Below are 10,648 nucleotides of genomic sequence, written 5' to 3'. Positions count from 1 at the left end.
GCTCTTCAGGGTCAGATTTTTGTGGGTCAGCAATGATGCTTGGTGAACAACTTTGATTTTTCTCTAACTCTGTCCATGAGTTTTTCCAGGATTACACTGTCTTTCTTATGGAGGTTACTACTGGGTTTTCTTCTTCCACTCATTTTTAACTAATATTGCTTTCTTAGGTTGTTTCCTTGCAATCTTCTACTACCTCCCACAATTTTATTAGCCTTAAAAAGTACAAAAGTCTGGACTACACACTGAAATTTCCTGAGTTTGGTTTTGTTGGAGACTCACTTAGAGAACCAGTCTCTGTTGTAAACACAGGATGGTGTAAGAACTCAGGCAGTGTGCTTTTACAAAATTTCAGTCTTTCATTGTTATGAACTTTTCTGATTTATCACCTTCTTCTAGAGTGTGTCATCATATGCTAATTGAAATCCAACAATTCTGGTACTTAAGAGTACTTATAAATCTGAGACATGAGCCTTCAAATTTGGGAAGCTGCTTGGCCTCACTGAGAGTTTCACATCAGTGTTGACTGGTTTGTGCCTTGAACTTGCAAACTCAGGGAGGTTCCAATGAAGCATTTGTTACTCCCCAAGGTGTTTGTCTAGGGTCCACATTTGGGGAAGTTATCACTGAGCTGTTGGAGTTAAAGAGAAGACAAGTGTCGTCTTTGGTCGTGGACATCACTTGCCCCCATCTCTTTTCATGAAATGATGTTTTAATTCCTCTCGAAGTACAAAGCAGGTAGGTAGGATTCAGTTTCATTCCGAGTCAATGGTTATCCTTTGGTTCCAAAGAACCAATACGAAATATGGGACTTGGCTGAACATTTTATTTCTTTTCCTTTTTCAATTTTTATTTTGTACTGGAGTATAGTTGATTTACAGTGCTATGTTAGTTTCAGGTGAACAGAAAAGTGATTCAGTTATATATACAGATATATCTATTCCTTTTCAATTCTTTCCCCCTTCAGGTTATTGCAGAATATTGAGTAGAGTTCCCTTTGCTATACTAGAGTCCTTGTTGGTTATCTGTTCTATATATAGTAGTGTGTATAGGTTAATCCTAAACTCCTAATTTATCTCCTCCCTTCCCTTTGTTAACCATAAGTTTGTTTTCTAAGTCTGTTTCTGCTTTGCAAATAAGTTCATTTGTATCATTCTTTTTAGATTCCCCATATAAGCAATATCATCTGATATCTGTCATTCTCTGTCTGACTTACTTCACATAGTATGGTAATCTCTAGGTCTATTCATGTTGCTGCAAATGCTATTATTTCATTCTTTTTATGGCTGAGTAATATTCCACTGGGCTTCTCTGGTGGCTTCCCTGGTGGCAGTAAAGAATCTGCCTGCCAATGCAGGAGACATGGGTTTGATCCTGAGTTGGGAAGATCCTTTGGAGAAGAAAATGGCAACCCACTCTAGTATCTTGCCTGGTAAATCCCATGGACAGAGGAGCCTGGTGGGCTACAGTCAGACACACATCTCAGAGTCAGACAAGACTTAGTGACTAAACAAGAACAATATTTCATTGTATACATGTACCACATCTTCTTTATCCATTCCTCGGTTGATGGACATTTAGATTGCTTCCATGTCTTGGCTATTGTAAATAGTCCTGCAATAAACATTGAGGTGCATGTATCTTTTCAAATTATGTTTTTCTCTAGATATATGTCCAGGTGTGGAATTGCTGGATCATATCATAGCTCTATTTTTGACTTTTAAAGGAACCTCCATACTGTTCTCCATAGTGACTGTACCATTTACATTCCCACCAAGAGTGTAGGAGTGTTCTCTTTTCTCCACACCCTCTCCAGCATTTCTTGTTTGTGGACTTTTTGATGATGGCTATTCTGAGTGAGAACTTCCCTGGTAGCTCAGCTGATAAAGAATCCGCCTGCAATGCTTGAGACCCCAGTTCGATTCCTGGGTTGGGAAGATCCTCTGGAGAAGGGATAGGCTACCCACTCAAGTATTCATGGGCTTCCCTGGTGGCTCAGATGGTAAAGAATTCACCTGCAACAAGGGAAACCTGGATTCAGTCCCTGGGTTAGGAAGATCCCCTGGAGGAGGGCATGGCAATCCACTCCATTATTTTTGCCTGGAGAATCCCCATGGACAGAGGAGACAGGCAGGCTATAGTCCATGTGGTCACAAAGAGTTGGAAATGACTGAGTGACTAGGAACACACATTCTGACTGGTGTGAGGTGATATCTCATTGCAGTTTTGATTTACTTTTCTCTAATAATTAGTGATGTTGACAATCTTTTCATGTGCCTCTTGGTCATCTGTATGTCTTTTTTGGAGAAATGTCTATTTAGGTCTTCTTCCCATTATTTGATAGGGTTGCTTGTTTTTTTTTTTTAAATATTGAGCTGCATGAGCTGTTTGTATATTTTGGAAATTAATCCCTTGTTGGCTGCATCATTTGCAAATATTTTCTCCCAATCTGTGGGTTGCCTTTTCATTTTGTTTATGGTTTCCTTTGCTGTGCAAATTGGCTGAACAGTTTTAAATGATACAGTAGCTAAACAGACAACCATGGTGTTGCTAAAAGCAAAAGCCAGATAAGAAGGTAGCAAAGGAAAAACAAGAACAAGAAAGGGCAGTAGGTTTTTAATCTGATAGATGTAGGTTCAAAGCTTGGTGCTGTCACTCGGTAGCCAGTGACACCTCCCTAAGACACAGTTTCCGCATCTAAAAACCTGGAGAAATAAATTGTTACTTCATAGAGTTTTGGTAAGGATTAAATGAAATAATATAAAACAAGAAGTACTTAGCTCAATGCCTGGCATTTATTAAATACTCAATAAATGATGGTTATACTTCTTACTATATTATTATTTTTGCTGCTGCTGCTGTTGTTATTAAACTTATCCACCTCTCAATTTCCTAATCAGCAAAATGAGAATAATGTTAGCTCTTCACTAGATTAATTGAAATAATACAGGTGTGTGCCCTGGCACTTAGTTGGTATTCATCCATCCATTTGTTCATTTTTCAGTCTCTTACCTGGTGTCTATCAAAAGTGTACTAACCTGGGAAGTTAGGAGAAGGCCAGCATATCTGGCCAACAGTTATTAATTATCTTAAATAGAGTAATACTTTTATAAGATGTCATAATATATACTTTTATACTTATACTTTTTTATACATCTTATACTTTTATAAGATATTCATTCCCTGACCCAAACTTTTTTGTCCTGACTTCCCATGTGCCCTTCTGGGAACAAAGAAGCTTCAAGAATCCCAACAACTCACTTTACAGAGTGGCCAACAGTTCTGCCACCTGGCCATGGCCCACTCTCCATCTTTCTGCACAAGCCCTGTGGGTGGGCTTTGGCAAGTTCACCTTCTGCTGTACCTAGGGGAGAATGGATGCCACCTGCCTTTATAGGAGGGAAACAGGTGCAGCGTCTCTTTGATTTGGGGTTTGTCTTCACCCCAGGCTGCAGCTGTCACTTTGAGTAAAGTTCAGGTGGCATTAAGGCAAATGGCAGATTTTGCACAAGGCTATCTGAGGGAGGAAATAACCAACTGGGGTCAAGTGTTCCAGCCAAAGCAAGCGGTAAGTTGCACGATTGACCAGCAGACCATGGCTGTGCTAAGAGAGGCCGTCCAAGTATTTAAGGCTGTGAGTAGACTTGGGGGTGGGGGGGAAGGGTGGAAATGACCAGGCTGGCTCTGGATCTGGCCCACATGGGGATAGGTGCTCAGCCCTTGCTGTAGCGGGGAACCTAGGCTTGAAGTGTTACCTTACACCAATCTGACCACGGATGTTTGTTTTTGTTGCTTAGTTGCTAAGTCATATCCGCCTCTTTGCAACCCCGTAGACTGCAGCATGCCAGGCTCCTCTGTCCTTCACTGTCTCCCAGAATTTGCTCAAATTCAAGTCCATTGAGTCAATGGTGCTATCTTACCATCTCATCCTCTACTGCCCCCTTCTCCTTTTGCCTTCAATCTTTCCCAGCATCAGTGTCTTTTCCAGTGAATTGGCTCTTCCATCAGGTGGCCAAAGTATTGCACCTTCAGTTTTAGCAACGGTCCTTCAAAGAACATTCAGGGTTGATTTCCTTTAGGAAGCCACTGATGTTTAACCAAGTTTAAATCAGAATTGGAGACTTTCTGGAGGACCTTTAGTGTTGGGCCTTGAGAAGTTCATTTATCCGGCCCAGAGGTGAGTAGAGTCCAGTCAGGCCATACAATATTTAGAAGGAGCAGTACTCTTTCAGGAGCCCTTGCAACTTACAAACTAGTTTAAGGTGATAGACGTTGAAGACAAGCCAAGATAGGTCTGGACATAAGATTTGAAAATGTGGCAGACAGTGGCTAAAGAGGGCACTTGCAGGTAGAATTGGCAATCAGGAGTTCCATGAAAGTGAGAGTCGCTCAGTCGTGTCCGACTCTTTGCAACCCCATGGACTATACAGTCCATGGAATTCTCCAGGTCAGAATACAGGAGTGGGTAGCCCTTCCCTTCTCCAGGGGATCTTCCCAGCCCAGGGATCAAACCCAGGTCCCCTGCATTGCAGGTGGATTCTTACCAACTGAGCCACAAGGGAAGCCCAAGAATATTGGAGTGGGTAGCCTATCCCTTCTCCAAAGGATTTTCCTGATCCAGGAATCGAACTGGAGTCTCCTGCATTACAGGCAGATTCTTTACAAACTGAGCTATCAGGGAAACCTGATAGCTATTGGATAGCTATCAGGAGCTCCAGAGGTCTTAGCTAAATAGAAATAGAGAAAGGTCTATTTTTTTGGGGGAAAAGAGTTATGACAGATTCAACATAGAGGGGAGAACAGGCAAAATTCCGTCGCTTGTACTCCCATCTGGTCATGTACAGTCTTAGACACAACTCCCAGCCACACCCCCTCTTATATCTTCCATGCTCTCCCCTAACACCCTGTCCTCCCCAGCGACCCACCCTGCACAGCACAGATCCTCCCACGCCATGCACAGCCATCAGATAAACACAGTCTCCTTAGGAAGCTGATTAATAAAACTATTTTATCTATAATTACACTTGACTGATAATAATGTCCTCAGAGCCTGAATGGTTAGATTGGCTCAGATGGTAACATCCAGATTAGGACTGAACTCCCTTTGAACTCTGGACACACTGTTGGTCTCTCCAGCTCAGAGATTACAAATGGCTTTAGCTGGATTCGCCCCATGGAACTAGGAGGGTAAGTAGAATTCCAGCTTGCCTTGATTCCTTTTTCTCTCTGAGACTGTACAGATGATATCTCTGAGAACACATGGCCCAAAGTAGGAGGAAGGCCTGAATTCAATTACCTCCTCCAACTCACCACAGCATACTCTGGTGGCTCTACTTCCAAACCAACGTCAGTCTCAGGTTCCTTGGAAGAAGTGACTGTGAATGCTGTCTGGAGGACTGACACTTGAAAATAAACTGTTTAATTCCTGGATCTTAGGCTGTCGGGGATGGGCTCTACTGAGCCATAATTAACTCTTTAAAGTCTTCACGGTGTCCTGAAAATATCTGATTCTTTATGATGTAACGCTGAATGGAGGCAGCGAAGAGGCCTTTTAGGCTAATTACATGTTGGAATGAGGTTAATGACGTGCTGAATATTCTTTGCATGGCTCCTCTGACATTGACAAGTCATTTGGTAACACGCTAGGGCTAAAGACACTGATGGCTTTTAAAGAAGGTGGGGGCTAGAAATTGAGCTAGACAGGCCCCTGATGTCACTCCTTAATTTAGTCCCTCCCCTGGAACTAGACCCCATGTACCCCCCACCCCATTTCCAAGAATTAAGAGATCTTGATTTTCAACTGGCATTCGATGCCATGGGCCTGGAGATGGGGACTGCCATCCGCTTGGGTCTCAGCTCTGTCTTACACATTTTAGAGCAGCTGAATTTAGCTGAGGATGGAAGTAAGAACTTACTATCCGATGGCATGCTTTTCTGCTGAGCAGAAGGCATGTCAGGACGAATAAGCAACATGTGCATCAAAACAAACCACTGGATCACAGGAGAATGCCCAGCACATAGGAATGAGTCCTGATACCAGCCAACTGAAGGGACTTAATATTATGATCCCATTCTGCAGATGCACACTGGCATTTCAAAATTACCCAGGGAGATCCAACAACCACTCCTTTTCCGTCCTTCTACTCAGGGCCAGACATTATTTTAGTCACCTGGAGACCTGTTCCAAGTGCCTACAGCCTCGAATTAGGGGTGCCACATGCTGCTTTTCTGACTCCCCAGCATTTCCTATCTGGATGAAATTGGGTAGAAATGAATCTCACAGCTTAGACTAAAGAGCGAAAGTAACTACAAAAGGCCACCATGCTTCATGAGGATGCTTGTCCTACCCCGAGGCATGGTGATAGTCTGGTTTGCAGGCTCAGTGGAAGTATAGGAACCTCTGAGTTTTCTCAGCACCCCCTTTTCTCACTCTTGGTGGAAGGATTGGAGCAAGGCTAGCCCTGCCCGCGGGCTGTCTCCTCTCCCATCTGGTGCCCCTTCCTCTCCCTGCACCCTCAGACACACAGCACCCACCTCTGCTCGCTTGTCCTGCCAGGCTGGGCCGGGCTCTGGTCCTCCGACGTGGTCATTGCTTGGCCCTGAGAAGGCCCTAGTTGGCTGGGCTCCTCAGCGACAAGGATACCGCATGGCTGCTTCCAGGCCGGCGACAGCCCCTTGGGGTGCCCCAGCCCCGAACAGCTTCCCACGTGCAGCAGGGCCCCAGAATGGCAGCCAGCAGGTGGCCCTCCCACCTCCACAATGCCCAGGTGGGAGCCGGAGGTCAGGCGAGTCTCCTGTTTTGATGGGAGCTACGAAGAAGAGAGACACCTGCCGCCTTGCCCGACGTGGCTGAGGTCTGAGTGAGCAGCAGGGCTGTGTCTGGGGAGGCGAGGCACGGCGTCTGGAGGAGGCACGAAGAAATGTGTCAGACAAAGCTCATCAGCACCTCAGCACCTGGCCAAATAGTAATTACCAGTGCCTCGTGCCACCCAGGAGAGGGAGGGCGATATCTTTATCCCCATTTTATAGAACGGTAAGTGGAGGCCCAAGGAGGTTACACAACTGCTTTTAGCCAGTCAGTCAGAGGCTAATCTTGGCCCTGAGTGAGGCTGAGTCAGAGGTTGCCAATGCACCATGGCAAGCGTGGCCCCAACAGATGTGGGGTCTGGTATCCTGAAACACCTTGCGAAGAAAATGTCTCCAGGCAGCTAATTCAGGACGGATTACTGTTTATATTCCCTGCTTCGGATTTGCGAAGCTCACGAGGGTATATTAAAATCTCTGAGAATCCGTCTAGTAAAGAAACCTCTTTGATTTTGCTTAATCTAGTCTTTCTCAAACTTGAGCAACTTTTTCTAGTAACACCTATTAGCATACCCAGCTAGTGTTCCTCCAGACAGGTTGGGAAATTCTGAAGGAGACAGTCAACTCCCCAAGAGAAGGGACTGCGCCTCTTTCCCTGGGGTGTTCTCTGCACCGCCCGCTTGTGGCAGGCTCAGGAAACTGGGCAGATTTGAGCGGTGGGAGCGTTTTCCATGGAGAAGGCAATGGCAACCCACTCCAGGATTCTTGCCTGGAGAATCCCAGGGACAGAGGAGCCTGGTGGGCTGCCGTCTATGGGGTCACACAGAGTCGGACACGACTGAAGCGACTTAGCAGCAGCAGCAGCAGCGTTTTCCTAGTTCCTCAGGCGGGGAAGCCTGAAGTCATCTTTAACACTCATTCCTCAAAGTCCTTCCCAAGGCTGGCCACCATGTCACACTGACTCCATACCACTGTGACATTTCTCTCCTGTCTATCCCTCTTCCTTTACAGTCAGTGACAAATGACCCACTGCCTCCACAGAGAGGACTTCCTGACCCTCCTTTCTAACAAAGCACCTCATGTCTGGGTGGCTAGGTTGCTCAACCCCAGGGGGCGCCCTCTCCACAGGCTACGACACCAGTGGTGCCTGCTGGAGTATGCACCAGGGCTGCCCTTCACTCTTGATCCCCTTGCTTCACGCTAGTTTTCTTCACAGGACTGTCCAATACTTGACGCTGCGTTTACTTGTATATTTATTTGTTTACTGATTATCTCCAGGATGCCAACTGATGGTTGTGCAGGTGGCTCACTGCCCAAGAAGGCAGGGCTAGGCATTATCTTGTGCTTTTTTTTTTTTTTAATCATTCTTGAATCCACACCTAGCTTACAAAACACGCTGCATGCAATAAGCGAGAGGAGATAAACACCCAGCCTGAGCTCTACCTTCTGAGTGTCCTGTGAGAGCCTGCATCTTCCCACAAAACTGCCTTTATTCAAGTTGTGTCCACCCACAAAGGGATTCTGATTTATACAAAGGTGCCACGTGGGCTTACCTCTTGGTCTCTTCCATAACGTGAGCTCCACGAACTGAGTGGCCATTAGTTTATTATCCAAACCATGGCAATTTTGAGAATAAACATGGCAATAATACTGAAGTGGGTTGTCCCTTTCCTTCTGCAGAGGGTCTTCCTTACCCAGGGATCAAACTCCGGTCTCCTACATTGCAGGCAGATTCATTACCTTCAGGGAAGCCACCAGGGAAGCCCTGAATAAACATGGTACTATTTACTAATTGTATGGGGACAACAGACAAAAGTTGGGACTGTCCTGGACAAACCAGAACATATGGGCACCCTGTCCAGGTGGGTAGACTTTGTTTTGTTTATTGCTTTATGCTTGCTGTCTCGTGTCTGGCACATTCTACTCGTGGCATGTTTGAGAGGATGATTCCTGCTATCATCCCCAAGTAAGGCTCCCTGTTTTAAGCCTCTCTCCTCTCCTAATCCATTCTACCACACTGATCCTCCTAAAATACCATTGCATATGCAGAAACTCCCGTTCCAGCATCTCTAAAGATTCCACAGCTCCATTTTCCAAATTGTCTTCATGTTAACGTAAACACTAAATTCAGTACGCTGCATTTAATGAAAAAAATAAAGAAGAGAAAATAAGAGTGCTATGGGATAATACTTGGAGAATATTTGAATATCCACAAAGACACAGTGTGTGCATGCCAAGTCACTTCAGTCTTGTCTGACTCTATGCAATCCTATGGACTGTAGCTTGCCAGGCTCCTCTGTCCATGGGATTTTCCAACCAAGAATACTGGAGTGGGTTGCCGTATCCTCCTCTAGGAGGGGATCTTCCTGACCCAGGGATTGAATCCACATCTTATCTACTTGTATTGGCAGGCTGGCTCTTTACCACTAGTGCCACCTGGAAAGATACGGTAGACGTGAAAGAAAGAATTGCAGAAAATAACCATGGTCAACTTCGTTTAACTTCAAGAAGTTACCCAGTGATCCAAAAATGCATTCAATCTAGAATTCTCATTTTGGGGACTTCTCTGGTGGTCCAGTGGTTACGACTTCACCTTTCAATGCAGGGCATGCAGGTTCGATCCCTGGTCAGGGAGCTAATATCCCACATGTGTTGGGGCCAAAAAGCCAAAGCATAAAACAGAAGAAATACTGTAATAAATTCAACAAAAACTTTAAAAATGGTCCAGGTCAAAAAAATATTAAAATAAAATCCTGTTTTGACCTAATACATTTGATGGGATTAGATGAGAAACACTTTGGAATACTTTTCCATAGGCCCAAGTCCTTAGTTTGATATCCAAATGCAGTAACAATCAAACCCACATATATCTCCATATGGAGCACCTATAACTTCCCCTACAGGAACCTGTGGTTTACTCATTTATCCAGTAAATATTTTCTGAGTACCTACTGTGTGCCTGGCTCTCTTCTAGTGACTGGGAACACTGAGGTGAATAAGCAAGATCCCTATAGAACTCATGGTCTGGAGGTCCATGAAGAAAAACAAATCCCTGTTTTCGCCGGTCTGATCTGGAAAGACCTCACCCAGGGAGTGGCATTTGAGTTGAATGTCACCTGAACGACGTGGTATTAGCTAAGTGGGTTTGTTCTCCATTTCCAAAATTACCCCTTGTATACTTGTCAGTCCCTGAGCTCTTGATCACTTTCTTCTTGAAGCTGGAATTTTTCTCTCCATGTTTTTTCACTTACCTAAATTCCGTTTTTCCTTCGATGATTCCTTACAGTCTAATTTTCTACAGTAAACTTCTTGAAGCTCTCATGCATCTCCAGCAACATCTAAGTTCCTCCAGCAAGTCAATCCATCACGTGTTTGGCCTTTAGCATGGGCTACCCGGCATTGTCTTGTATCTCTTTTTCTTTGAGGCTTTCCTGAATTCATATCTAGATTGTAAGCCTTTGTGCACATTAGGAAGTCAATAAACATTTGTTGATGATAAAGATATATTCTCCAGCATGGACTAGATGAGGGATGAAAAATGGCTTTTATCTTGCATGCCAAATTGGACTGATGGTTATGACTGCCTGGGGAGTTGTGTTTAGAAGGATCCTGATGCAGTATGTAAAGAGTGCCACAACCTATCAGCAATGTTTTCTGTGTATGTGTATGTGTCGGGGGGTCGGTGGGAGGGTGCTTGGGGTGGTGGGGCAGAGCATAGGCACAACTATTTACTATTCTTGAGCTAGACTCTGCAGAGGTTGAATGTTATTAGCTCAAATGGGATTAAGTGGTGCATAGGACTACAGGAGTTCTCAGGTAGAAGTCTAGGTAATATATCCACTCTCAG

The sequence above is a fragment of the Bos indicus x Bos taurus genome, chromosome 15 (assembly GCF_003369695.1).
Source record: "Bos indicus x Bos taurus breed Angus x Brahman F1 hybrid chromosome 15, Bos_hybrid_MaternalHap_v2.0, whole genome shotgun sequence".
NCBI classification, from domain to species: domain Eukaryota; kingdom Metazoa; phylum Chordata; class Mammalia; order Artiodactyla; family Bovidae; genus Bos; species Bos indicus x Bos taurus.
The sequence above is the reverse complement of the archived record's forward strand: the minus strand, read 5'-3'. Positions refer to the sequence as shown.